The 26,841-nt window shown below is 43.2% G+C and overlaps 1 protein-coding gene across 1 annotated transcript in view; it reads right to left on the reverse strand.

Moving 5' to 3' along the window:
* Positions 1-26,039, reverse strand: part of gcgra (glucagon receptor a) — a 37,316-nt gene extending 11,277 nt beyond the window's left edge. The window contains exon 1 of the mRNA XM_019868857.1: positions 25,750-26,039. The gene's annotated coding sequence lies outside the window, so the exon portion shown is untranslated. The remainder of the gene's footprint in view (positions 1-25,749) is intronic.
* Between the last annotated feature and the right edge of the window lie 802 nt (positions 26,040-26,841).

The following is a 26,841-nucleotide window of genomic DNA, read 5'->3' on the forward strand; positions in this document are numbered from 1 at the left end:
ATATTCTGTGCCGTTCTGAAAGACGCCGATAAATATGAAACGGGGAAAAGAAAATAGTCAGAACAATGTATATCGCGGATGTAGCATCGCTAATTGCCTTTACTTGAGGCGGGAGCGGATGAAGACAGATAAAGACAAAGCCACGAAGAATAATTCTGTATGCTCTAGCCATGCAGATGTAACATGTACAGTATATATGATACGTTTGCTCAGATATGAGCACAGGAAGTAAGGCAGCCATTGGTGAGGGGCTGGAGTCCAGCTCGCAGGATAATTATGCTGGTGTATTATGCTCCTGCGATACGGTATCATGTTGGAGTGGTTTCTCTTTCTCACTAACATGCAGATGACATCTCCAACCAGTTGGTTTTGTGCTATTTCCCCCAAACACAACATGTGGGCAAAGTTTTGTGTGTCAAGCACCATGTTTGATTTTGGAAAACAAACAAATGGGCACAAGTTTCAGTTGACCAATATTTGTACATAGAACAGTGGTGCCTCTTCTTACGTCCCTCTTAGCCAATGGGATGCCAGGAAGTTGCTCGGTAATAGCCAATGGCAGAGCAGATATAAGTATGCTGCGTTCAGTAAGCTCGAATCTGTGAGTAGCAGCCCCATACTGTGCTTTTACCTTTTGTATCTTGAAATTTCTTTGTAACAAGAGGCAATATTTTCCTGTTGAGGTATTTCGTAACTTGAACATTTCGTATGAAGTGATGTATTCCAGTATGCTTGATGCTACCCTTGTTAGAGAATGAGAGTTTTCCGTTTAACTGGCTCTCTCTATCCTGATTGGTCCTTTTGCGTTGTATAACATCACGTTTCAGAAGCAATCCCAACCTGGAGTACATTGCAAGGGCTAATGACGCACGTGCGTTGGCGCATTGACTGATTCTGAGTTTTGCTGCGTTTTAGAGTAAAAACTACAAAATATATTCGGCTAAAAATTTGTCATCACATTTTCTGAATAAATGGCAAGAGTGCTTTCACACAACGGTTGATATTTCTTCCGAAGACATGGAAGATAAAACGTCTGGTTATTTCCTATGGCTGTGACAGTTTTGGCGTTTTTGGATGCTGGTTTTATTCGTGTGTTTTTGAAGACTTTTCCAGTTGTTGCCGATTGAATTTGGAGCTTTGGCGCTGTCAATACAGGTAGGGTTTATGGAGATCGCATGTTGGGTCGTCAAGTTTTGTGGTGGTTTCTGACTGGTTGTGACTGACTAAGTTTTGATATTTTGCATTATGCTGTTTGGTGCGTTGACTCTGTGTTTTAGCATTGTGTGGGTGGTTTACAGAGGCGTTTAGGTGATGCTGTCCTCCTCTAAATCCATATATAAAATTGACGGGTTGCTTTTGTCAGGGGTTTTGCCAGACACAAACTGGCCGACGTTGAACATCCGGGCACTCTGTGACGTCAACGAATTAAACGATTGGTTGCCATCTTGACTTTGGGCAAAACAGTAGTTTGGGGTGTGGGCAATTCCTGTTTCTTGGTTCGGAAACAGGACATTTATTCTTTTTGAAACAAATGTTTGAGCGATTTGTGGAATTCAAAATTCCTGCTTATGTGCACTACCTCCGCGAACAACATGGTTGCAGCAGAGTTTACAAAAGCACAGTCAGTATTGTGACTTATTCCCGAGAAACAAACTTTGCCGAGCCATTTTGTGGCTATTCATTTTCACATTGTTTTTAATTGCCTTGGACTATTTCAGTGATGAGCAAACAACTGAATTTACGCCATTTGAACTGAATTTGTTCCTTATGGTCGAAAACGAGCAATTTGTTTCAATAATGTTTGTGTGGGTAAAACATAGATGACACTCCCAAGTAAATTAGGAAAATTTGCTGAACGAGCAGGAGTATTCAAGTGCTTGTCGGATAATTTGTGTTCACACTTGCTATTGTTCTGTTGAAGGGTACTTCATTCATACACTAGCGTGCAGAGACAAACGGAATGATACAACACTGTATGCTCGTTTGAAGGAGATCAACAGGGATTAAAATCAAGCCTCTTTACCAACACAATTACTGTTCTGCTGCAAACATTGAGTTGAGTAGTATTTGAATAATAAAGCTTTGTTTTACGGCGTAGCCTGAACAGATGTTCATTAAATGAATGACCACGAAAGCAAACATGCAGGACAACTCTTGTCAAGCGACACACAAAAGGCTTTGTATTTTTTTTTCTTTTCTTTTGAACTTATTTTCAACATGACCTTAAATCACGCACACTGAAACGCTCCGGGCTGAAGAAGTTACATCGAGGACGACCGTCGCCTGCCCGATATCAGATCATGAGCTGAAGGGGAAGTTTGAAGCGTCGCGTCCCGCTATGCACCTTGGCCAGTCGCTCGCTAGGCAGGAATCGCATAAATCTGCCCTGAGCTAGTTTTTGGATAACACACCAAACATTAACTATAGAATTTTGGTCAACTCGACAAGAATAAGATTTTTTCCCCACAAAAATCGTATTTCTAATTTTAAGTGCTCATCCCTCCCCCATATTTTTTATTTGTCCTGACACCAGACAAACTGTGATCCTCTTTTTTTCATTTACATTTTTGCCCCGGCAATTTAAAACTCTCAAATAATCTTTCCAACTGAACTGAATGGAAATGCGTGTCAGCTTCCCCAAAAAGACTTCTCTGTTTACAGTTTTATTGTGGATCAGGGATGTGTGATTTAAACAACAAAAAGCCACAAAAAAAGAAAGAGACTAAGTAACAAAATAAAATCATCCTGACGATTAAAATCGGTTTTAATGTAAAGACGTTTCCTGATAAATTCATCGAAAGAGCAGCGACATCCACTTAGCAGTTTTAATGACAGCAAAACACATCTGTTGTGTCACATTGATACAATACAGGATGTGTGAGTGTTTGTGAGCAATGGCTTCCCCCGTTGTTGTATACACGCATCGCTAACAACCATGTAACCTTCGGCACCATGGTCATGGCCTAATTTGGTCACTCCACCGGGGCGCTCTGTTGTCAGATGGATTATTCAGCAGGAGGACTTTGACCATTCGCTGTTCGATGGCGTTTGTCTGCTCTGTTGTGTTTGCAAAATATGTCACAACTAATATTTCGTTTGGTGGGTTGCCATTGTTCTCGCTTGCCTCTCGCTTAACGGCTGTTTTAGAACGTTTTCATGATAACGCTTTTCAGTGTCACTGATTACGCAGAAGGCTCATTCCCTCAGAAGATTTATTGATTTTTGGAACAGATCTGTCAGAAACGGCCAAACTGTGATCAAAGTCCAAATCTGTGTGCTTGTTATCTCCCAGTTTTCCGCCATTAGAGCAATGGTTCACAAACCTTCTTTTTTTTTCTCCAAAGTGCCACTCAAAAAAACGTATTTCGCGCTCAAAGTACCACCAGTACTAGTAGGGATGCTCTTCAAAAATATCTCGTTATTGATGGGACATTGTGATTTCCCTGGAATGCTGTAGAAGTGATCATCCATCCATCCATTTTCTGATCCGCTTATCCTCACAAGGGTCGCGGGGGGTGCTGGAGCCTATCCCAGCTGTCTTCGGGTAGTAGGCGGGGGACACCCTGAACCCATGTTTTTGGAATGTGGGAGGAAACTGGAGTACCCGGAGAAAACCCACGCAGGCCCAGGGAGAACATTCAAACTCCACACAGGGAGACTGGAGCTGGAATTGAACCTGGTACCTCTGCACTGTGAGATCGATGTGCTAACCACTAGTCCACCGACCTGCATAGAAGTGATCATATAAGCTTTTGTTTTACTGTACGGATAAGAAAGCAGAACTTCTCTCCCGCTCACTCGCTGTCTCATATTGTGTTGTCACCTTACTTTGAGTGAGACAAAGCAAGATGTTTGTGGCCCGGGGGCGCCAGTTACATGAGACAGATGAGAACCGCCCGCTCATGAGTGCATATCTGACCTCGCCAAAGGAGAAATAGACAGACGCTTCCTCGACCAGCCATCAGGTTTCAAGCGCTGATATTTTGTATTATTCTCCAGGTGATGGTCGCGCCTCTTGTCGAGTACAGACAACATTTTACCCACTCGAGTTATTCAATTCAAACGAACCTTGTTCAAATGTAAACGGAATGTTGTTTTCCATCTCCATCAGAAACACGATTGATTTTCAAGGGCAATGCAAAATTAGAGGTCTATGCAACTAGGACGGGGGGTCAAAGGTACTGTTAAGATTGTTAGGCATGTGATCGTGGTCGGCCCAAAACCAAATCGTCATGAATGCAACAGCACTACTGCCTTTGGATAATCTTTTTGAGGCAAATTGCTCCCATTTCCTGTATAAAAAAGTCACGTCCTCCACTCACATGTGTACCAGCAGGAAACGAGAGAACATTAACGGTTAACCTGTGATCTGAAATCCAAAAGCAGATGGTTGCACGTAACCATCTGCGAGGATGCACACACGTCGTCGTCTGTGACCCTGCCCTGGTTTTCTCCCCAGCCTCTTCCTCTTCCTCCTCCTCCTCCTCCGCTGGCCGCGTTATTGATTTGTTTTTGTCAAGTCTCTATAGGGGTCACATCTGGTGAATATGGGTGGCAAACAATGATGGACGCCTATGAAACGTTGGCCATGATACCTGCGTTGTGCTTGCGTCATGTGTGGGCAGAGTGTGAATGCGCTTGTTAGTCACTTTCAGGATGAAGTGGGCAACGACTGCGAGGTCACAGCAAAAATCCACCAGGGACAATTGCATTATCAGCTCCTCCCACTAACGGTTGAGCATTCTGTTTCTTCGATTCAGCTATGGCGGTGGGTAAACGAATGTTTGAATGACATATTTACCGATGGGTTTCTTTCTTTTGCTTACCTTTGCCATCTTGTTCGGAATGTAAGCCCAGAGAAAAAGGATCGAAATTGCAATCAGACTCAAACTGTCACTTTCATAAAAGCATTCCCTTAAGAGATCCTCAGGACAAAGTGGGCCATTCGAGTTTTCATTTTCCAGCCATGTTAGCTATTTTGAATGACTATAGGTTCAAATTTGGCAGGGAGATATCGAATTAAAAGAACAACAACAACTAAAAAAATGTTATTTCAAGTAGCCGGAAACGTGTACGCAACACAAAAGCCGACACATTTGTTTCTCTTCAAAACATTTGGTCTGATAGAAAATCATTGAACATGCCAAATTTTAAACCACATTTACATATATTAAAGTTCCTGTAAAGTGAAAGTAAAATTTGACAATATTGCTAACAACTCTGCCAAATTAGAATAGTATAATTTAAAAAAAAAAAAGAGAGACTTCAGATCGGTGAATATTCAAGCCGTTGTCTCCGCTCTCAGAGGCTGTGGGCGTGTCAGCCAAATGAGCTGAAATCACGCCCCATTCAACTGTCACCTGCCAATCAAATACCGGTTTTGTGATCTGGTAAAACGGAGCTACTTCATCGAGCATCTTTCTTATGCCAGCCTATAACTCATGTTTGAGCCCGAAAAGTATATCTGCTTCAAGCCTCTGCGGCTGGAGTATATCGCACTGGGTCGTCGCACATCAGCACGCCATGACAACGAGGCCCTCTTAACCAGACACCGGCCTGAAACATGCTTGCTGTCAATCAGACGTTTTGATTCCATTTTTGGGAGTGTGGGCATAGCTAGCTGCATGTCGCAACGGTGCCGGATAACAAGGGTGCTCAATATTTTTTAGGCAAGTAATCGAGGGGCGGCGAATGCCAGGGCCGAGCTCCATCACTGATGTTAAATTATGATAGCAGTTGTATGAGATTTATTACACATTATTTCGTTTTTGGTTTTATAGACTAGACATTATTATCATCATATTGCAGGGTAGACTCGCTTGTATCCATAATGCACTCTGCTTTTAAACAGAGATTACATTCAGTCTGATAACGTTGATAAAAATACTCTGTTTCCACGTGTACTGCAGCCTCTCGCCAATAAGTGCACATTGCTTGTCCCAGATACAAATCTCAGTCCCGACGCTGTCCTGTTAGGATAGCAGCAAAGTGCTCCGTAATCTTCAAACAGGAAGACCTTCTGTTTATTTATTTACCGATGAGATCCAAAACAAGTGCTGCATGACATATTCGGCATTTGTAGACAATACAGTTATCCTCCGCCTCTTTGTGGCTTGCTAATTTTCTGTTGAACGCAAAAAAACCCAAAACAAAACAAAACATTTCCTTTCAAAAGCCAAACAAGTCTCACAGTATCTTAAAATGCACATTTTAAAATGTAAATCGGCAAGACTCGCCAAGTCACGTAGTTCAAGTCAAAGTCCGGTCTCTCACCAATTCAAAGTCCAGTCCTCATATGATTGATATTTTGACGAGGATTAAGAATCTTTAAAGCAGGGGTGCCCAACCTTTTTTGACCCAAGATCTCATTTCCCATCAACCAACCTCCCGCGATCGACCCGTTACCGCACACGCGCGCATACGCACGCACTGACACACGCATTCCATGATGAGCAACGGCCATAATGGCCCCTAAGATGAATGAAACAGAAAAATAAAGTCGACGCAAGATGTTGTGGTTTTGTGAAAAGGAAATCACTGCCTACCTTGGTCGAGACCTGACACGCAGGCGTGGGACGCACGTTTGCAGCATGTTAACGATCGTAGCTCACGTGTACCATTTGATTCTCTCGGCTCTCCAGATTCCCATTCTTTGACAGTGTCCTCGGTGAATTGTACATGAAACAAACTTTGAATGAGAATAATAATAACAATAAGAGATATCGTGCAACACCTCTGACTGCAAGCTGCAATTCCAGACTGCTCAGCGCTAACAACTTCTGGTGAAGTAGGTCATGCGCCACCATAGGTTAAAGATGACCTGCTTTTTAAATTTTAGTTTATTTTTTTAAATACTTTTCGTGAAAGTGAGACTGGTAGGATGATTGGTGTGCAGTGTGCGCTAACACAAAAATATCTCATATTAATAACACGCAGAGACACACAAATGTTTTGGGTTGTTTTTTTTGTTTTTCTTTCTTCACCTCTCGCGATCGACTTGGAACCAGTCCGCGAGCTACTGGTCGATCGCGCTCGACGTATTGGGCAGCACTGCCCTAAAGGATTACGTTTTTTTTTTTTTTTTTTCCTTTGATGTGACTTGGCTTTGTTTGTGGTCTAATCAGATCCGAAGTTCAGGTGTTTCGTTTACCACTTTGGCACCAGAACCATCTGCTCACCCGCTCTGAAGTGTCCAGCATTAATTCAGACATTGAAACAATTAATCCTCAATGGAGCCCGAGCTCATCAGTTTGAGCGTCGCCATGGTTGCCACAGACTTAGTTGTATATTCTTCTGCCCGCAACAATAAACTAACAAGCCAAACCAAATGATGTTTTCATGAGATTTGAAACCAGATAAATGCACTGATGCTGCTAATAATTAGACAAATGAAATGTCTTATTTTTTTCAGGCCGATACTGAGTATGGATATCTCTAGTACTTTTTGACATATGAAATTTCATTTAACACAACCACCCCTCAAAAAAACGGACACAGATGACAGTTCGGTGATGTGTTAAACTGCGGTGTTACAGCGCCAACTTCTGCTGGGGAGGACTGTCAGATTTATTCATGTATTTATTTATTTATTTATTACGTTATTAAGTATCGGTGGCTGGTATCGGCAGTCGCTATGTATCTTAAAATAAAGCCGATATCAGCCTGATACAATACCTGGTAACGTTACTTCTATATGTATGTTTCTTTACTAGACGTTAATTAAATATGAGCTCGAATATAGAAAATATGAGTTTTGTCTCAGGTGTTGTGTAACGTTGGCAAAAATAATCAGTTACCCCGAGGCCTCCACAGAGTTCAGCCCAGCTGATTGTTGGCCACTGCAGCTGCTTGTTTTGCCTCAGTGACACCATAAGAGCTGCAGCGTGTGTGTGTGTGTGTGTGTGTGTGTGTGTGTGTGTGTGTGTGTGTGTGTGTGTGTGCACGCTGACAATCTAAAGCAGCCATGTTAACACTTCAGTCTTACTCCGAGGGAAAAAAAAAGGCCGCTAGTAGTTGTTTATTTTCCCATGTCAAGCTTTGGGTTCACTCGTCGCAAGTGACCCAGCTTGGTCGTCAGAATTAAACACACACATTAGTTCAGGTCACAGCGGCGTGCAAACACACACACACACACACACACACACACACACACACACACACACAAACCATCAAAAAAATCCGCGTCCACACACACACAACACACACGCACACAGTCCGATGAGAAACGGTAGGAGAACAAGCCAGAGCGGATGCGAGAGGATCCGGAGGCCAAGACGCCAGCGCCACGCTTGCATTGCTCCGTCATCGTCATTCCTTCAATAAGGCGTTACACCTCAGTGAACTGCAGTCTGATGTGCATAGAATAGACGTGTCATTTGGCTCACACAATAAGCATCCGAACTCCCCGCAAGCTACAGCGATTCATCTGTTAGACTCGTTATTCAGATCTAATGACGTTGGATATTTTCAAAGATGCACTTTACGTCCACGTACAATAGTTTGAAAAGTGTCCGCATGAAAAATCATTCGTCAGCTCATACATAAGCAGGTCGATGTCAATCGGAATGCTGAAAAAGCCTTATAGTTAATTATGAATAGTTTGATGCCAGCATTTGAAATTTAAATAAAGACACGGCGGCCCGGTGGTCGACTGGTTAGTGTGTCTGCCTGACAGTGCAAAGGTGCAGGGTTCGATTTCCACCTTTGTGGAGTTTACATGTTCTCCTCGTGCCTGCGTGGGTTTTCTCCAGGTAGTCCGGTTTCCTCCCACATTCCAAAAACATGCGTGGCAGGTTAATGGAACACTCTAAATTGTCCCTAGGTGTGGTTGTTTGTCTATGTGTGCCCTGCGATTAACTGGCAACCAGTTCAGGGTGTACCCCGCCTACTGCCCAAGGACAGGAAAGGCTCCAGCATGCCCCGCAACCCTTGTGAGGATAAAGCGGATCAGGAAATGGATGGATGGATGGATGGACTTGGTCATGAGTGGGTTATGAGTGGAGTAGTTGCCATGCGTCTTAAAGTGGCCACACGATGCATGTAATGTCATGTGCAAATCAAAGCTAATTTGACAGTCAGAGATGAGCACAGACGCGCACACACCAAGTGTCGACCTTAAAGAAGCAGTTCCACCTTTAGACGCTGACTCAAGAAAAGTGAACGTTTGAGTGAACAAATGCATATATGGCTTCAACCGACATTTTCAAACAGCGTGGAACTGGCAATTCCTTGGCTGTCGCCGGGCAACCGGCAGTGACTCACAAGATTATAATTGGGCTGGTCAAACAAACGCACGCACACGCGGCCCTAAACTGTCTACTTGGCATGTGTACAGACGCTTCGCTCACTGTGCTGTCATTAAGTTTCTAGTTTTCATTGCTACCTAAATAAGGTGAGCAAAAAAAAAAAAAAAAAGATTTTAGCAAAGACTCTTCGTGAAAACTTTTCAAAAACTGAAACTTAATGATAACATGATGCAGCAAGCAGATGCTTGTAAGTCCGGACATGTTCCATTTCATATTTTTTCACAAATCAACACAAATGGTCAGATCCATCCTCTTATAATTACATTTTTTTTTTGTTTGTTTTTACAAATTATGAACTCAATGAGAAAAGCTTGAAACTAATAAATTCTCTTTGCACTTGAAGCATTTTCCATCATGAATGCAATGTTGTGTTTCACGAACCCAAAGTAAAAACCCCTGTACTAATTTGTTATTGCGCCAATGTGACTTCTTGGATTAATTATTATTTTTTTAAATTCAAAGCCACAAACGTTCTGTTGAATGGATTTCAGACATCATCTCACTTCAGCACGCCGCGACCTAAGAGGCAACTTTTTAGCCTCTGGCACAAGCAGACAGTAATAGCTGAATTGAAATGCATCTTCCTCCCACTAGCTTGTATGCTTTGTAAACATGACTGTTTATTTTCATTTTGTTATTTTGTTTTTTTTAAACATGCAGCATGATGGATGTTGAGCAGTATGTGTAGGCTGGCTAGCGCTGAATATTTGATGATGTTTAGTTTAATGACAGCATTGGAACGGCTGCCTAATGGCTCCTCTTTAAGAGAGAGGCGCGGATGAGACCTGCCAGAAGTGCGTGTTAACAGCACAGGTTGACGGCTGTGAATCACCACGTCGACACAGGGCAGCCAGCCCCTCGGCTACCTCAGCAGGTACAAATATGCAGAAATATGCATAGAAATCAAACCTGGGCGGAGGAGGGAAAGAGTGCCTCTCAAAGCAATCTTACGGGAAGAAACGTCGCCTTTTCTTGCTGTAAAGCAGGGATGTCCAAAGTGAGGTTGCGGACCATTTGCAGCCTCTCGTCTTTTTTCGCAGTCCAGAGCATATGCACGCTAAACATACATTTGACACGATCCCTGATGCCTTTTAATAAAGAAAAGTCTATTCTTATTTTTCTTTCGTCTATCATTTGCCTTGTCTAATATAAAAACTTACTTTGGCGCTATCTTGTGGTATTTTGCTAATAAGGAGATATGTTGAGTGGAGGGAACGAGCTTTAGTTTGTCAGGCCGTAGCCCTGTCTAATATCAATATAACGCTTGTCTAATATAACACCTGTTCTCACTTTAGTCAGAACGTTGCATCTCTTCCGGTCGTGCTGCCTGGCAGGCGGTGACACAACATGGTATTCAACTACATACACATGGCTCTGAAGTCAGACTTGTCTATTTAAAGCAAAACCTTTAAAAACAATCACTTGGAAAGAAAAAAACACGACACAGCAGGCGTTCACTGTGCTGTAATCCGGTTTACATCACGTGTGTCTCTCTGGCAATCAAAATGTTAAGCAAAACTTCAGTTTGACCCGATTTTTTTTGGGGGGGGGGGGGGAACTTATCTCCCATATGTTTTGTGAGCTGAGAAACCGCACGTTCAAAGACATATGTGCGAGTGGAGCCTGACTTAGTTTCTTCTCCACATGATGGGAACTGCTTTTCCTCTCTGTGGACGCTTCATGCCGCAGCAGCTCATCACGCATGAACTGCGCTGGCGCTGCAGCAGGGGAAAAAAAAATAAAAATAAAAATAACAAACTTGTATATCAAATCTGCTTTCCATGGGACCACACAATGTTCATGACAACTAGTGTGTGTGTGTGTGTGTGTGTGTGTGTGTGTGTGTGTGTATGTGTGTGTGTGAGCGAGAATAGATTTTTTTTTCTTTCCACAGAAAGAAAAAAAAAATAGATCAAAAGTGTCGCTGTGTAACTCCCCGAGCAATCTGAGTCCATGGAGGACTAATACGCTTCAAAATGGACATCTATGCTCAGGCCTCACATCCTCGACGTCCGCGTTCCCACATACATTGCTTCTCATGCGCGCCACCGTTTGGTGCGAGGTACGTCACCGATTTCAATCCCAGTCAACGTTATTACTTTCATATTGTCACAGCGCTTATCTTGTTATGAGAGGGCAGTTAGTTTAGTGTCATATTCGCGTTACGGCGTGCAGGGCAGTCGCAATGAAATTTGGTTGGAATGTGCGCGCGTCTGCTCGCACTGGGTAACATCATTTGAGATGTCTGCCGAAATGACAGTCACGACGGCAACTTGATGGATAAATGGAAAGTGCAGGCGCTCACACTTTCCACTTGTGTGCGTGTGTGTGTGTGTGTGTGTGTGTGTGTGAGTGCGTGCGTGTGTGTGTGTATGCAGGTATTTTGCCAATTTTCTTTTTTCTGCTAAGAAAGTGAATGTTTTGAGGAAGATCACATCCATTAAATTAAAGCTTCAAATGAGAGGGAAAACATGAGCGAGGTGTTGCGTTGGAAAAGCAGAGCGAGAATAAAACTTCAAATCATCATTTCTCATTCAAAGGAATTGAAATTAGGACTTCACAAAATTCGACCAAACAAGTGTGCCGTAAACAAATGTCAGTAAATCATGTCAGATTACAACCGTAGCCGCGTTTACATGCCGATTTTGACCTTTTCCGATCTGCCATTTTCATGCTCCATTCCATTGTCAGATCAGTCGCGTTACACGTAGTGAATACTCGATGCAAACATTATGTGATTTATCAAATTATTTCATTTATTTAGCACAGTAGCTGTGCTAGTTTTAACAGCTTTATGAAAGCAACATCTGGATCAAAACAAGTTTCGAGTACCGTATTTTCCGCACTATAAGGCGCTTTGGAGTATAAGGCGCACCTTCAATGAACGGCCTATTTTAAAACGGTTTCCATAAATAGGGCGCACCACATTATAAGGCGCTTAGAATAGAAGCTACAGTCGTGGCTGCGTGTGTGTTATGCATCCATTAGATGGAGCTACGCTAAAGGGAATACAATACAATGCAATACAGCTTTATTTCTACAGAGCCATCAAAACCGGATTATAAAGCGCACTGTCGGCTTTTGAGAATATTGAATGCTTTTAGGTGCGCCTTATAGTGCGGAAAATACGGTACTTTGAAACAAGTTCTCCCATCCCAGACAAGCTCTGGTTAGACGCCGCCATTTTAAAGTGCGACGACGTCACTCCACATTTCCGTCAAGCCAGAGCACGTGCAGATCGGATGGAGCTCGGCTATTCCGATTGAACTGTTTAATAAGGAAAAGGGAATTTAGCACCCCTGTGAATCCGAATAAAATTCCATTCCGAGTAGGCCTTTTTAAAAAATTCCGACTGAGGTGTGTATATGGAGCGTTTTCATTCTGTTTGGTCATTTGGATACATTCCAATGGAAATACATGACTTTGTGTAAATTCTGCTCGTCATGCTTTGTCACTTCAAATTTTCATCTGTCATGAAACAAAGATATGTAAACACACGCGGACCGCATTTCTGAAGCACTCCACTGATCTAGACTATAAAATTGAATTGTGCTCCGAAGCGATGATGAGTTGAATCCGATTCGTTATTCAGCCCCAGTTTCTCAAGCAAATCTACTCGCGTGTAGCGCCAATCAGTAAAACGCATCCATGGTTATAATTGCTCGCGGAGGGGGCAAGCGAGCCGAAAGCGGTGGAGCACGTCCTTGCAGCCAAGTGAAAAAAAAACCTAAAACAAGCGCTGTTTTTGTGCGCCGTGCGGCCCTAATCGAATGACACTTGAACCTTGACCGGCGTTATCGCAAAGGGAAATGGAGGCGGGTTGAGGAGAGGATTTGTGCTTGTGTGCGCCTCTTCGGTGTCGATTTGAACAAAGAGTTGAGAGAAAAGCAAAACCATGTTGCGTTCATTCATCCCCCCAACCCCTCTTCACTTTCCGTCCTCTGCTGCTATCGATTTGTACGCCGTAAATCTTCGCGCCGTGGCTTTATGTGCGCTGAAGAGGAATTTCAACTCCCGAAAGGGCCTCGTGAATCACGCCGCCCACTCAGCCAGACACGAAGCAGACACGAAGGGCCATCGTTTTAACGCGCACGATCGGCACCGGCCGGCCACTCGGTCCGTCCCCCCCCTCAATCGAGCCACGTGCGGCTGAATGGCGAGTGGGCGGGTCATCAGTCAGTTAATCGCATCAGCCGTGTTCACTCTTGATTGGGTTGATTCCGCCCTGAGCGAGTTAGCGCGACTGATGTTTCCGTCATCTCAACCCACTAACCTCTTCGCCTGACACACACACACACACACACACACACACACACACACACACACACACACACACACACACACACACACACACACACACACTTGACATGTCTGATAACGCCAGTCACAACCGTCTGGGCGTCTAAAGCCATAAATAACTTTTTTTTATTTTTATGGCACGACTCTCGCAAAGACGATTCTTCAAGGCTCATTTAAGTACGAACATCTGAATCGTTGGCTCTCCACTTTCACTCCATTAACTTGTCCTTGTTCCACAATTGCAGGTGTTGACAGATATGTGACTGCTCAGGTCTACACTCAAGGAACGGTCTAGCGAGGACGGCCCAGTTTTCCCTGAACAAAAAATCCCGATCAGGAAAAAGCCATGAAACAAGATGACAACACTCGCCTCCTTCCTTCACCGATGCAGTCAGCGTGATATGCGACAAACGAATTCGAATTCGGGCCTTGAGCTGAAGACGTTTGCAAACATCTGGGTTGAAGCAACGTGGTAATGGAAAAGCCACTCTTGTCTGCAGCTTCGCTCTCCAACAATCCCAACTGGCCCACAAGGACAAATAGTGTCCCAAATGAATATTTATGTGTAAAATTGAATACGCCAACCATCAATACTGCCATTGCCTTCTACTGTATATTTTCTTGCTGTCTCGTCTCTTACATGTTTGTTCATGTGGCGCAGTAGAGTACCAAAGAGCTGTTTCTAATATCTACCAACTTCACGTCTTTTTTTTTTTTTTTTCCTGTGGTGAAGTGGATTTTTTATTTTTTATTTTTTTAATTGTGTGAAGGTATGGCGAAGAGAGTACACTGGACTCTATCATCCTAAATGTCTCCTCTGTGAATCTTTCTTGAACAAGATGAGGGCAGGAAGGATGCGATTGAAGTGTTTCTGTGTTTGGCCGCTCTCCAAAGAGAACGTGCTCGAGTCGGTCTGTTGCTTCTTTGGTTTTCTTCCATGTGGACGCTTTACAGCAGCTGTCAAGTGATACTGTCTGACGGGGGGAACCGCACAAGCTGAGAAAAAAAAAAAAGGGAGAAATGCCTTTGACCCACTCTGATATGGGGACGTTGGGGTTTTTGGACCTGTCAGCTTGATTAATCTGACCGTTTCCCACTGTGGCTCAGCCGCCATTACAACACATTACGTTTGTTCACACGGGCAGGAAGGTGCGCTGCTGGCCGGCCGGCTGGCTGGCTGGCAGCCACCCAGGCCGCGCTCAAGTGATGGAATGTTCTGGGTTCCGTATGTGCTTCTGTTTCTGGTGCTGAGCGCGGAACATGGACCAGGCGGGAACACGTGTGTTGCGATTATCAATATAAGACAATTGGGTGGGAACCAACAACCACCCAAGTAGTACTGCAAAACTACGCTCATTTCACTTTCAATTATTATTTGATTTAATTATTGAAATGAAACTTCAGCGTGTGACCACATATATCAGTCGGGAGCAGGAGTCTATAAGTCATGTAAATATTCGACATATCAGCAATGTTATTTGTGTTCATTTGCAACACAGAGTGCTGAGTTTTGATTTTGCCTTTTTTACATTCAGTCTGTGTTCTTTTTTTTTTTTTTGTGCAAGAGAGTCCATTTAGATTGTGATATGAATTTCAGGCCATATCAGCCCTAACTGTTGCATTGCAGCGATAACGGCCCCTACAACGGTTTGTGGACAAAAGTATTGGAACACCTGTCCATTATACCTACAGAGAGTGAAAATTAAAGAAAGCATTTTTTAAGTCACCTCAAGTGCTCCACCCTAAACTCATCAAATCAAAGTTGCACACAATGATCCAAAATACTAAAATCGGTAGGATTATGATTCAATTTTATTGGATCATAGATGTCCCGCAAACATTTGACCAGACAGTGTCATAAGAACCTTTTACAAAAAATAAAAAAAGAAAAAAGAGCCCTTTACGGGGAACTGATTCAAGTGTACGTTTCATTTCACCCAACACTTTTCTCCGACAAGTGTGTGGTTTTATTGGCCCATAAAGAGCACATCGGTAATTGGGTTTGCTTCTGGGGTAGGGGGTGGATAAGCGCTTGTTTTGGAGGTTACACGAAGAGGTTTCACTCTCCGCTTGGAGAACAGCTTGCTCCACACTTGGGGGGAAGATGTAATAAACTTGAAATTTATCCATTTAAGGCAGCACGTGCCTGAATCCAAAAGAAATGGTCCGTGTAAAAGTGTCTGCAGGCGGCATGGGAGTCGATGTCTATTCAATCGGCAAGGAGATGTTTCCTGCTCCTTAACAGGAAGGGATCGGTTCTTATGCTTCCCTTTTTAAACGGTGTATATCAACAACGCGGACGTGTGCATGGACATGGAGCGTGTGCTTGCGTAGTAGTGCTGAATGATTTTGAAAATTTGAATTGTGATTTTTCTTTGGTGTGTGTGTGTGTTTGTTTCCCCTCACTGTTGCGATTGCAATTTAATAGGAAATAAATGTCATGTTTCATGAATCAATGCTAAAAATGCGGACTGCACTTGGCAAGGATGGAATTTATGTGGAAACTATCTAATTAATAAAATTAAATAGAGGGAGAAGGAAAGGGAGAGTAAGAGGGAGAGAGGAAGAGATGGAGAGATGGTGGGAGAGGGATGGAGGGGTGGAGAAAGGGGGAGGGGCAGGGACGAAGAGATGGAGGGGGAGGGAGAAGGAGAGGGAGAGAGAGAGAGAGAGCGAGAGATGGACAAGGAGGGAGGGATGGATGGATGGATGGATGGATGGAGGGGGAAGAGGAAGCACGAGGGAGATGTGGGAAGGGGGAGGCAGGGAGGGGGGAGAGAGGGAGAAACAGGGATGGAGGGAGGGAGGGAATTAGGGAGGAAAGGGGAGCGAGAGGGAGGGAGGAAGTGATGGAGGGGCAGATGGAGGAGGGAGAGAGGGAGAGATAGAGGGAGAGATGGAGGGGTGAGGGAGAGGGAGGGATGGAGGGGGAGAGAGGGAGAGTGTGATGGAGGGAGAGAGAGGGAGGAGGTAGAGAGAGATGGGAGAGGGAAAGAGGGAGGGAGGAGAAAGAGGGCAAGGGAGAGAGAGAGAGAGAGAGAGAGAGAGAGAGAGAGAGAGAGAGAGAGAGAGAGAGAGAGGGTAAGAGAGCCCGAGTGTGTAAAGATGGCAGGTAGCGGAAAGAAAAGCCTTGACATAAAATCTGGCTAATGTCATCTTTATTAACACAGTGTTAAACCTGTCATGCGTCGCTGGCAAGAAAAATGTATGACAGGTCAGCGCCGGCGTGTTTTGCAAGCGTGACACCTGGGACTGTTTATTCATCTTAATGCAGATTTAAGCAGCCCCCAGAGGAGACGCTGTAATTGCCTGTGTGAAATGCACAGAGCTCTGCTGCCACCGAGCTCATATTCTTCGGGCCGTTTCTATCATTCGCTTTCATCGCGGTTGCACACGCCAACTCCGTGAAATCTGTTACGACTTCGCTGCATGACTGATTTTTACATGACAGTGAAAGAGTGAGCGCATTAGCGCAAGCCGACTAGATGCTCCAAAGTAACGGGACACCTGGCCATTCCATCTCTCGTCATACCTAACACACAATGCACATAAACTAAAAATTATGAACAGCCAAGGAAATTACCTGCCTGCTTGATGATTATTAAGATATAACATTTTTATCTCAAGCACTTCTGTGCCCCTCGGACTTGTAATTTATTCCCACAGCAAGGTTATTGATAACTGAAAATTGAGCAAACGTTTTCCTTCATGAAATAACGTTGTAAAATGAAAACGCTTGTATATTTATAAAACGAACGAAAAGTAAGTATGATTAGAGCCAAGAGGTCCTTGGTTTTGGTGTTTGTCATTTAAGATGTTACATGCGCCTTTGCGGTTCATTTTAAATGTGTTTAGTTTGGGATTGACGGACGTCGGTACAGAAGGAGGTCAAACAGTGGTTTGAAATTGTGGTTTGCGATACGACACAATGCATATTTTCTTAGCTTGCAATTGACAAATACAGTCAAACCTCGGTTTTCGACCACAATCCGTTCCAAAAGGCTGTTCGAAAACTGAATTGTTCGAAAACCGAAACCATGTTTCCCATTAGAATCAACGTAAAAAAATTTCATCCGTTCCAAGTCTAGAAAACAACTTTTTTTAAGCATTTTTTTTCAACTATTATACACCATAAACTGTCTTTCTTAAATTCAATAATTTTGCGCACTATTTTCCTCTTATTTCAGCAGCTTTACTACTTCCACTTGCTTTCTTTGGTGCCATGCAGAAATAATAGTCCAATTTGCGTCGATCTCAACAAAGACGTCTGCTTTTTAAAAAATCTGCTCACAATGGACGCTCTTCCTTTTTTAAAAAAAAAATCTTTATTGAACACGTCTGCTCACAACGGAGGCGTCACTTCTTCATCAACCAGAGGAAGCGTCACTTCCTCCTGTAAGGAAGTCAAGAGAAGTCGAGTGGCGCATTCAAGTGCGCTCAGTTTGGTCGAGAACCGAATTTCGGTCGTAATCCGAGGCATAAAAAACTCGAAATTTTTGGTCGAAAACCGATTTGGTCGAGAACAGAGACGTTCGAAAACCGAGGTTTGACTGTATGACATATTTTAAAAAGCTGAAACAAATACTAAAACTAATTTAAAAAATGAACTACAACAAAACATCTTCAAAAGCATAAAAACGGTTCGCAATTAAAAGGAGGAGAATTCCAGAAAAATGAAAAGTCAAAAATGGAAATCGAAAACGACGTGCAAATGAAAACTCCCCCAAACTGTTAGACGCCGTTCTCGCACCAGCCGGCACCCTATATCTTGCGGATAAAATGTGCGTCTGGGAAAGGCGTTGGGAGCTGCTGGCGCCCGGCGGCAACATCACCCTTATGGACCCTTATCGGCACTCTGTTACAATCCAGAGTGACAGCTCTTTGTAGCGCGGGGGCTATTCTTAGCGCCCTCCTGGGTTCTTAATGTTTGGCGCCGAGCCCAAAGAGCACCCTCCGGGCATACATGGAGGTGCTCGGCTTGAGGATCTCCTGAGTGACAACTCTTGTTTCTTGACACTCTTTTGTGTGCTATCGCTTGTCTCATCTCGCTCATGGCTTCTCGGGAAGCCCTCATTCACCCGCCGCGACACGTCAAGTAGAGACGCAAGTGTTCCTTTTGGCCTTTTTTTTTTTTCCGAATGGATGAACCCGACAAAGCATCGGTTGGAAAGGGGTGAAAACAAGTGATGTTGAATACGGTCGAAGTGAAGCCATTCATCATCATCTTTTCCTTCCAGCAGCCTCAAACAAGCTGGTGCTTTTAACTCCATCCTTTTGAACTACTACGACATACACCTGCGCAACTTAATGAGCTGATCCACCAAAGCTGAATTCCTTTTGAAAGAGAAGAATGCTTCATTATGATTGGCACCTTTACAATACAATACAATACAATGCAATACATCCTGATTTATATCGCGCTTTCACAACAGCTGCAGCTGTAGCAAAGCGCAAACACATAACATCAAAACACGGACAGTCGTGCAATCTTAACCACTTTTCCCCTCATACGCTTTGTAGTTTGAAGCAGTTCTAGATGAAAGAGGAGAGAATCAAATACCCCTTTCCCACTGAAATTAGTGGGTAATAGTGATCCGTGGCGACACGCAACCAATTGGCATATTGTCCCTTGCCTATTGACCAACAGAAGGCGATTCTGCGCCCCCCCCCTCCCCCTTCCACCACTTTGCGTCTGGTTATGTCACCACGCTCTGATTGCGTAGATGATAGTGCGACAGATTTCTTGGTGGTAAACAAAGCAACATGGAAGCGAGTGTTCTTTCTTTTATTATGCTTTTTACCGTCCTCAAAGTGGTCGAAAAGTACCGGACAATCAACTCTTTGCTACTACTGAGACAACAGCTTAAGGGGCGATCTCCTAGCTTTGTTGTGGGGGCATGCTATATACGAGGCCAATGGCGCGTGATGTTATGACGCATCACGTACCGCCCTATGTCATCACGTAATTACCGGGAAGTCCCGTGTCAGGCTTTCAAACTGCAAGCGGAGGCGATCGGAGGCGATCTCAACCCACCTCCCATGGCGTGCTGGTGGACATGGATTGACACGGATCGACACTGGCCAGTGAGCCTTTCCCACTGCCCAAAAAAGCGTGTTTACCCGTGGTTTTGCGGCAGTGGGAAAGGGGTAAAAGTGCCCTTTTGGCAGTGGATCGGAGACGTCATGCTCAAAATGTGCACATGTTCGGCTACAAGCTGAATTCGAAAGTCAACAAGAAGCTGTCGTATCCATTGATGAAAAAAAGAGATTGGTTCACCTCTCCTGTCCCATGTAAATCCGCTTCAATTCCAAGCGGCGACTGTCAGTTCCAAATACGTATCCGCGCTCCGCCCCGACGCTTTTCTCTCCTCATCCTCGGCTCCACAACCCATCCATGCAACCGCACCAATGCAGACTTTCCAACAGCGCCGGCATCTTCACTGGATAAAACGGGGATGTGAAAATTGCTGCCCATTACAGATGCAAAAAAAAAAAAAAAACACACAAGCGCCCCGGGGCTGTCCAGCACCGACAGTCAAATGGCGCCGACATTCCTCCGAATCAAAATTAGTGCTGTTACACGCGTGCTGCCGAGAAGGCGCAACCGCCAAGCACAGATTCTTCTCCTTTGACGCCACTTGACAAAAACAAAAGACAAAAACAAAACAAAAAAAAAAAAAAGCATGGCTCTTGAAGAGCACTTGCCGACGGCTGCCAATTACGCGCCATTAAAGGTTTTGGATGTTGTTAATGTGGTTGGACTGAGGGGGTGATCTGGAACCGCGCTACGTCGTATCATTTTTATTCAGGAGTCAATAAGGACGGAAGTGTGCCAGCTATAGAGTGCGATTGCGTGATTTGCCGCCGTTTTCAGCGCTCTCCGCCGAAATAAGGGCAAATTGCAGACTGTTACATTTCCGTGTAGTTTTCATCCCGGCAGCTAGATGTCACTATCAGACAGTCTCCGTTCTCACTGCATGGGCGTGATGCCCAATTCGGAATGTTTTGTCAAATCCGTGTTCTCGTTCACATTACGAAAAGAAATGTGTCCTCTTTTGTTAACTAAACACGTGCGAAAGGAAAATGTAATGCACTGTTCCCCTTGTATGTTTTACAGCCGCAGCAATACTGACCACATTAATGACGACCATGGAAGACGGAAATACCAAAACGCGCTTTCAGTTTTTGCCCTTTCAGGCCAACTTGGCACCCGAGTCCTCCACACGGTGAGTCTCGCCGAACATACAACGAAGCAGGCAAACAAATGGGTCACCTTAAAAACTCTGTCTGGGTTTGACATAAGAGAAAATGTCTGAGTATAGAGGAAAGATCTCTTGTGCTCATTTTGTATCCATGGAAGCGCACGCTACTCACAGCCGCGACGTGTGCACCGATCACCGCTTAAGACAACACGCATCACTCATTCATGAAGGCACAGCACGAACGTTTGTGCCGAATATATTTGCACGCTTAATGGCCTTAATGACATTAGCCGTTGCGGCGGCGTATAAGATCAACATGCCCAAATTGTTCTTGCACTTTGTGCCGCTGTCCAATTGGTTCCAATTAGGAGTCAAGACACAGCCAGAATATTAAAACGGCAATTACAGTTGCTCATTGCCCCCCCACAACCTCCACTATTTCACAGATTTAATCAATGATTGTTTTTTGTTTTAAATGGGTTTTCACAGTACGCAAGCAATCCAAATGTCGGGTTGCGTTCAGTACCTTCGGCGTAGTCGCAAGTTATGCTGCGAGATGCAGCATAATTAATGGCAAGAAGAAGAGGATGCCCTGGTGCTAAGTTTTGAAGTACCAATCGATATCGATAACAAGTATTGGGCAGATACCAGCCTTATTTCAAGATTCTCGATCCTAAAGGCAAAAAAAAAAATCTGACATTGAGTTAAGTTTTTCTTGCTTGTCTTTGCTACATTTTGTCCATTTGACACATCGGCACATTTATCGATCACAAGTATTAGTGGTATCGGCACTTGGAATCAGTATTGGTCAGTACTCAAGAATAAATACTCGGTATCGAACATTCCTAGTCTGAATAATTGTTCTCTCACAGCAGAGAGAATACATGCCTGTGAGCATTGCGGTATACTCTGTTTGTATATTTTGCTGCTCCATGTTAAGCAGCAGTTGTTTGAGGGTTTATAATTACCAAAACATCTATTCTCAGTAAACTTGTGGACTGAATGCTTCAGGGGGTCCTTTGTCCCACCGGCAATTAGACCGTTTTGTTCAGTGCCTCAACCGAGTGCGTCGGCTCATGACTGGGGCCCATTTATTGACAGTACTTGTATTGTTTGGACTCAGTGGCTGATTACTGGCTGCCTGCCTCGCATGGTGTCTTGCTTTTCATGTATTTATGCGTAGATGCATACGTGTTTATTTTGGTCAATTGACACTAAACTGCGAGATGCCAGAATTTCCCCCAAAGTGATGAATAAAGTATTTGTCTATCTATCTTTCTCTGCATGCTAATTTCGTTAGACTGTCCATGGCGTTTTGCATACACGGCGTTTTCAGCCGATTTTGGAATATCGACCTCGGGGGTTGGTGGGGGATAAATCAATTCATCTGTTTATCCTTCCTTTGCTAATAACTGAGCAAGCTGGCAAACAGGCAGCTGAAGAGATACGCAAGTGACGCTGAATGAGCAACGCTTTTTGCATGGCAGGTAAGTTTTCTTCTAGGTTTCAAGTTAGGTTAAAAATTTTCTTTTTTTTTCCACACAATGGAAAAACTCTGACCGAGCTGACAGTTTCGGCTGTCACTTCAGCCTTCGTCTGAGCTGTCACTGCTTCCTTGTGACGTGTCTTAAAGACATCATTTTTAGTACCGATGTTAAAACAAATTATTTACCTTCTCTTTTTGATTTGTAATTGATTACACATTATTATGATTAATTCATCCTACCAACATAGCAGCTGTGTCTAATGTTGACTTGTTGACAGCACTAATGCTATCTTAGCATTGCTAGCGCTGCTATTTTGTTGAAGCCAGACAGGATTCTCCGTGACGATTTTTCACAGCTAGTCACTTTCATAGTTGCATGCCGTTATGAATGGCCATGTTTGAGAATCAAATGTCAGTCAGGGGCACGGATGTGGTTGGGAATTAGTCTGCCTAGAAACCGCAAACTCTCCCTTTTATATGATAGTGGACTTTCATTCTGTGGTTTGGTTTAACATTTTGGTGATTAAATGTCAACTGTAATTGTAACCTTTTTTTTTTTTTTTTTTTTTAATGGTTTCAAATCGCAGATTTTTACTTTTCCCAGGAGGGATTGGAACATATCCCTCACAATAAATGTGGGCTAGCTGTATATTCTTATGTTGGGTGAGTACCCTACTCTTGCTAACGAGTCCCTTTCACATAAAGATGCCACGGAATCGGCATATCAGAGCCATAACAGACGGCAAGGCATTTTATTTTTTGCCTTTGCATTTTACACAGAACCCAACGACAGTGCGATTATTCGCACAACTTTGTACGCTTTCCTGCATTGACACAGCATTCTGTAATCAAATATTTCAAGCGTGACGACATCAGCAACAGACTCGGTACCTCCAAACTGGCGCCTGCCATGAAGTAAAAAAAAAATGGCCAAAACAACAAGGCGGCAGAAAACACACCACATGGGGAGATCTGTCAGAACGAGATATATACGTAGATATCAGTTTATCCCCTGAGGGAAATTAAATTGTCACTTTATTCACACCCATACACTTGTATCAATAGCACAGACACAAGCACCAATGTGAAAACAAATACGAAGGAGGAATTCAAATAATCTAAATCTGAAAAACAAAACATGAGATTAAGATACTGGCATTCTATGTGGTAAATAATATTTGTACCATATTCACGACCACTTGTTGCTAGGCAGAGTTCACCAAACTCAATTACGAGTGCCTCATTGGCCAATAAAGGTTCCCCTTTGCCAATCGTGCATTCTCACAAGTTGAATCAAAAACAGGTTCAAGAATTTAGACACACGTACACAATGAGCCTTCATACAACACTATAAAGTTGATGAGGAGACTAATTTACCACACCGACTGCTCTGTATTAAATACAAAATACATACTGGGAAAAAAGAGTGCCATCTGCTGGATCTGCCAGGCACTGTCCCAACCACATGCACTTGCCAAGGCTGAGTGTGAATTCAGCCAACCCGCAACACGTATTCCGTCTGCTTCAGACCTGATTTATAAAACTCAAATATTTATTTAAACATGGCGCACATCTGCTTGTCAGGGTTTTACTCTCAAACATGCAATCGAATCCAATAATGTGTGTCTGACAAATGATTTATGCATCGGCTGGACTAAACATGGTCTGAAGATGACAGCACAGTCTAGTTTTGTCTGCTTTAAAGCAAGGGGTGGTTTGCAAACTGAGGGTCGGGCCTCAGATAGACTTTTAAATGCGACCATTTTTATTTGTCTTGTTCACCAAGCAGCCATACAATTTCCTTGCAAGTGTTGAAATTAGCTTGAGAGCAAAATTATTAACACTCTTGGACGCGTCAACTGAGAAGTATTATAAAAGAGCTCTTCCCCCAACTTGTGTGAGCCATGCCGCAGTTTGTCGCCTCAAGATGGAAAGTCTGAATGTTTTTTTTTTTTTAAGACAACAAGTTAAAATAGTTTGGCCGTAATGCACAGGTGTAGGAGGAACTTGTCAGCCACGAAGGTAAGTGGTTGCAGATTGACTTCCATTTATTACACTGCCTACTCGGCTCATCATTTTAATTTTGGCATCACTTGTTGCTCTAAGACCTTTGAGAAACAATGCAACCACAGTGATTCGCTGTTGTGAAGTATTAAAGCCTTGTCTGCGGGGCTCAGTACGAGCGCAGACTCTGACGACACCAAAATAAATCAGCATTATTATTATTATTATTATTATTTTTTTTTTTTGTCCAATTCAAACTGAAAGTTTTTGGCAGTGCAAACTGTTGCTAATGCAGGAGTGATGTCATACTAACTGTAATTTTCTGTATGAAATCACTTCTATCTGTGAATATATCACAATGAAAAACAAACAGTGAGCACAGCAGTAGCTGTCTTCATGTACCACATGATAAAGTATTCTACCCAGCAAACTATTTCATTGCACGATCATTATTTGTTACTTTAAAATTTCCTAATTGCTCTGAAAAATCTGTATACATAAATCTTCATAAAAAAAAAAAATCCAAATGTCATGTGAGTATGACTGCAACTGAGCGTGCCCTATTTGTGAGATTAATTTTTTCCCAACTTTGTTTACTGGGTTTTGCAGGTTTATTCACTGGTATAGGACAAGCACACCGAAGGAATGAAAATGTTAAATAAAATTATGACTTAGAAGAAAAACACAAAAAAAAACAATTGTCAGTTTGGAAAGACTACGTACGCGACAAAGTATTGATGTGCTACCCATTGAGCTCCATTTGTAACGTCAACAATTACAGTAATTATTTCAATGAAAAACACTTGTTAACCATAACAAAAAACAAATGAATGATGTATGTAATCTCTTTTGTTAATGGAACCAAAATACAAATACTACCCATAACTGTTAATTGTTTTTTTTTTCTTTGGGAGTTTTAATTTTGATTAAATATGTTGTATGTATAATTTGCTTCTGATAAGGCAACCTTGTTTTGAAGAGCTCTCATATGCAACAAACAATCAAATTATCACCCGAGCATCAAATCTTGCAGCAGAAATGGCTTGGATATTTTTAGATTGTAAAGGTGTACCTAATAAAACGACAGTGAGCATTGTTGGATCAACATTTTAGTGCTATTTGTCATTGTCTGCAAACAAATGCTCGGCTGTTGTCAGCGGAGAATAAAACAAAAGCAGGCAACCAACCTAGAAACAACAAAACCTAAGAAAGTGAGAACCAGACGTTTTTTCAGTGCATTTTTTTTCTTCTGTTGCCTCCACTCACCGGCTGTAAACTACAGATAGAAACCGATCGGGATAACGTCGCCTTTGAGCAGCAGTGATAAAGTCGACGCAGCAACAGTCACATAAACTTCACGTTTCCAACCCGTTCAAACCGCAATCAAAGTGCCGGAGCAGTTGAAATAATAATCACAATAACAATTAAAACAACAACAACAAAAAGTATTTACCGGTTCTTGAGGGCTCGGCTGTTTCGATCCGCGTCAGATCGTCTCATCCTGAGAGCATGTGGCAAACAAGACAAGAGTGGCTCCTGAATTTAAATCCCAAAACTTCTCCCGACCCCCCTCCCGCACACCCCCACATCTCCCAAGAATCAATTATTGTTCTGCGTGTGATCGCGCCAAGTAAAAAGTTTCATTTTTAATGCTTACTCAAAAGGGGGGCTAGGACATGATAATTAACGCGGGTATGGCTCTGTTGTTGATGTCATACCACTGCAGGCTCGCTCACCCTGCACGAGCTCCTTGTACTCTTGTGACGTCACAAGAGGGGGGGCGTTATTTATTGTGTGCGCGTGTGTGTGTGTGTGCGTGCGCGCGCGCGCGTGTGTCAGATCGCTTGGTAGTCTATTAATTGTATAAGCAGGGGTGTCAAATTCATTTTTGTTGCAGGCCACATGGTAGTTAGAGCGGTGGTTCTCAACCTTGTTAGAGGTACCGAACCCAACCAGTTCATATGCACATTCACCGAACCCTGGATTAGTGAAAAACAAAAATATGACTTTTTATTTTTCAATTCAAGACATTAAAAAAATGCATTCATTAAAAACAGACAAAAAAATTCAAGACATAAGTACATGTTTTTTTAATTTTACGACGCACTATCACGACAGTCACACTTGACTACTGAGCGAACGAAATTTCCCGCAGCACTGATTGGACAGGCAATGTAAAGTGATCATCTGCAGCCAGTGACGGCCAAGCGGGCGTGTCATAACTAATTGATATGTTGAGTCAGGTGTGTCTTAACCTCCATGGCAGAGGCTCCGTCGAACCCCTGAGACCGATTCATCAAACCCGTGGGGTTCGATCGAACCCAGGTTAAGGACCACTGAGTTAGGGTTTCCTTCGGAGGGCCATTCTGACTGAAGTTCACAGCGTGAAGTCAAATAAACATATGGTTGTCTCCGATTACAAACACGCAACAAATCTATGAGAAACTAGTTTTGAAATCGGGGACCAGTAATAGTGATAAAATTCGTTTTAAAATGTTTTCTAATGTTATATTGATTTTAAAAGGGTGATTGAGAGCAAATAAAT

Source organism: Hippocampus comes, unplaced genomic scaffold (genome assembly GCF_001891065.2).
Source record: "Hippocampus comes isolate QL1 unplaced genomic scaffold, H_comes_QL1_v1.1 scaffold98, whole genome shotgun sequence".
Classification (NCBI taxonomy): domain Eukaryota; kingdom Metazoa; phylum Chordata; class Actinopteri; order Syngnathiformes; family Syngnathidae; genus Hippocampus; species Hippocampus comes.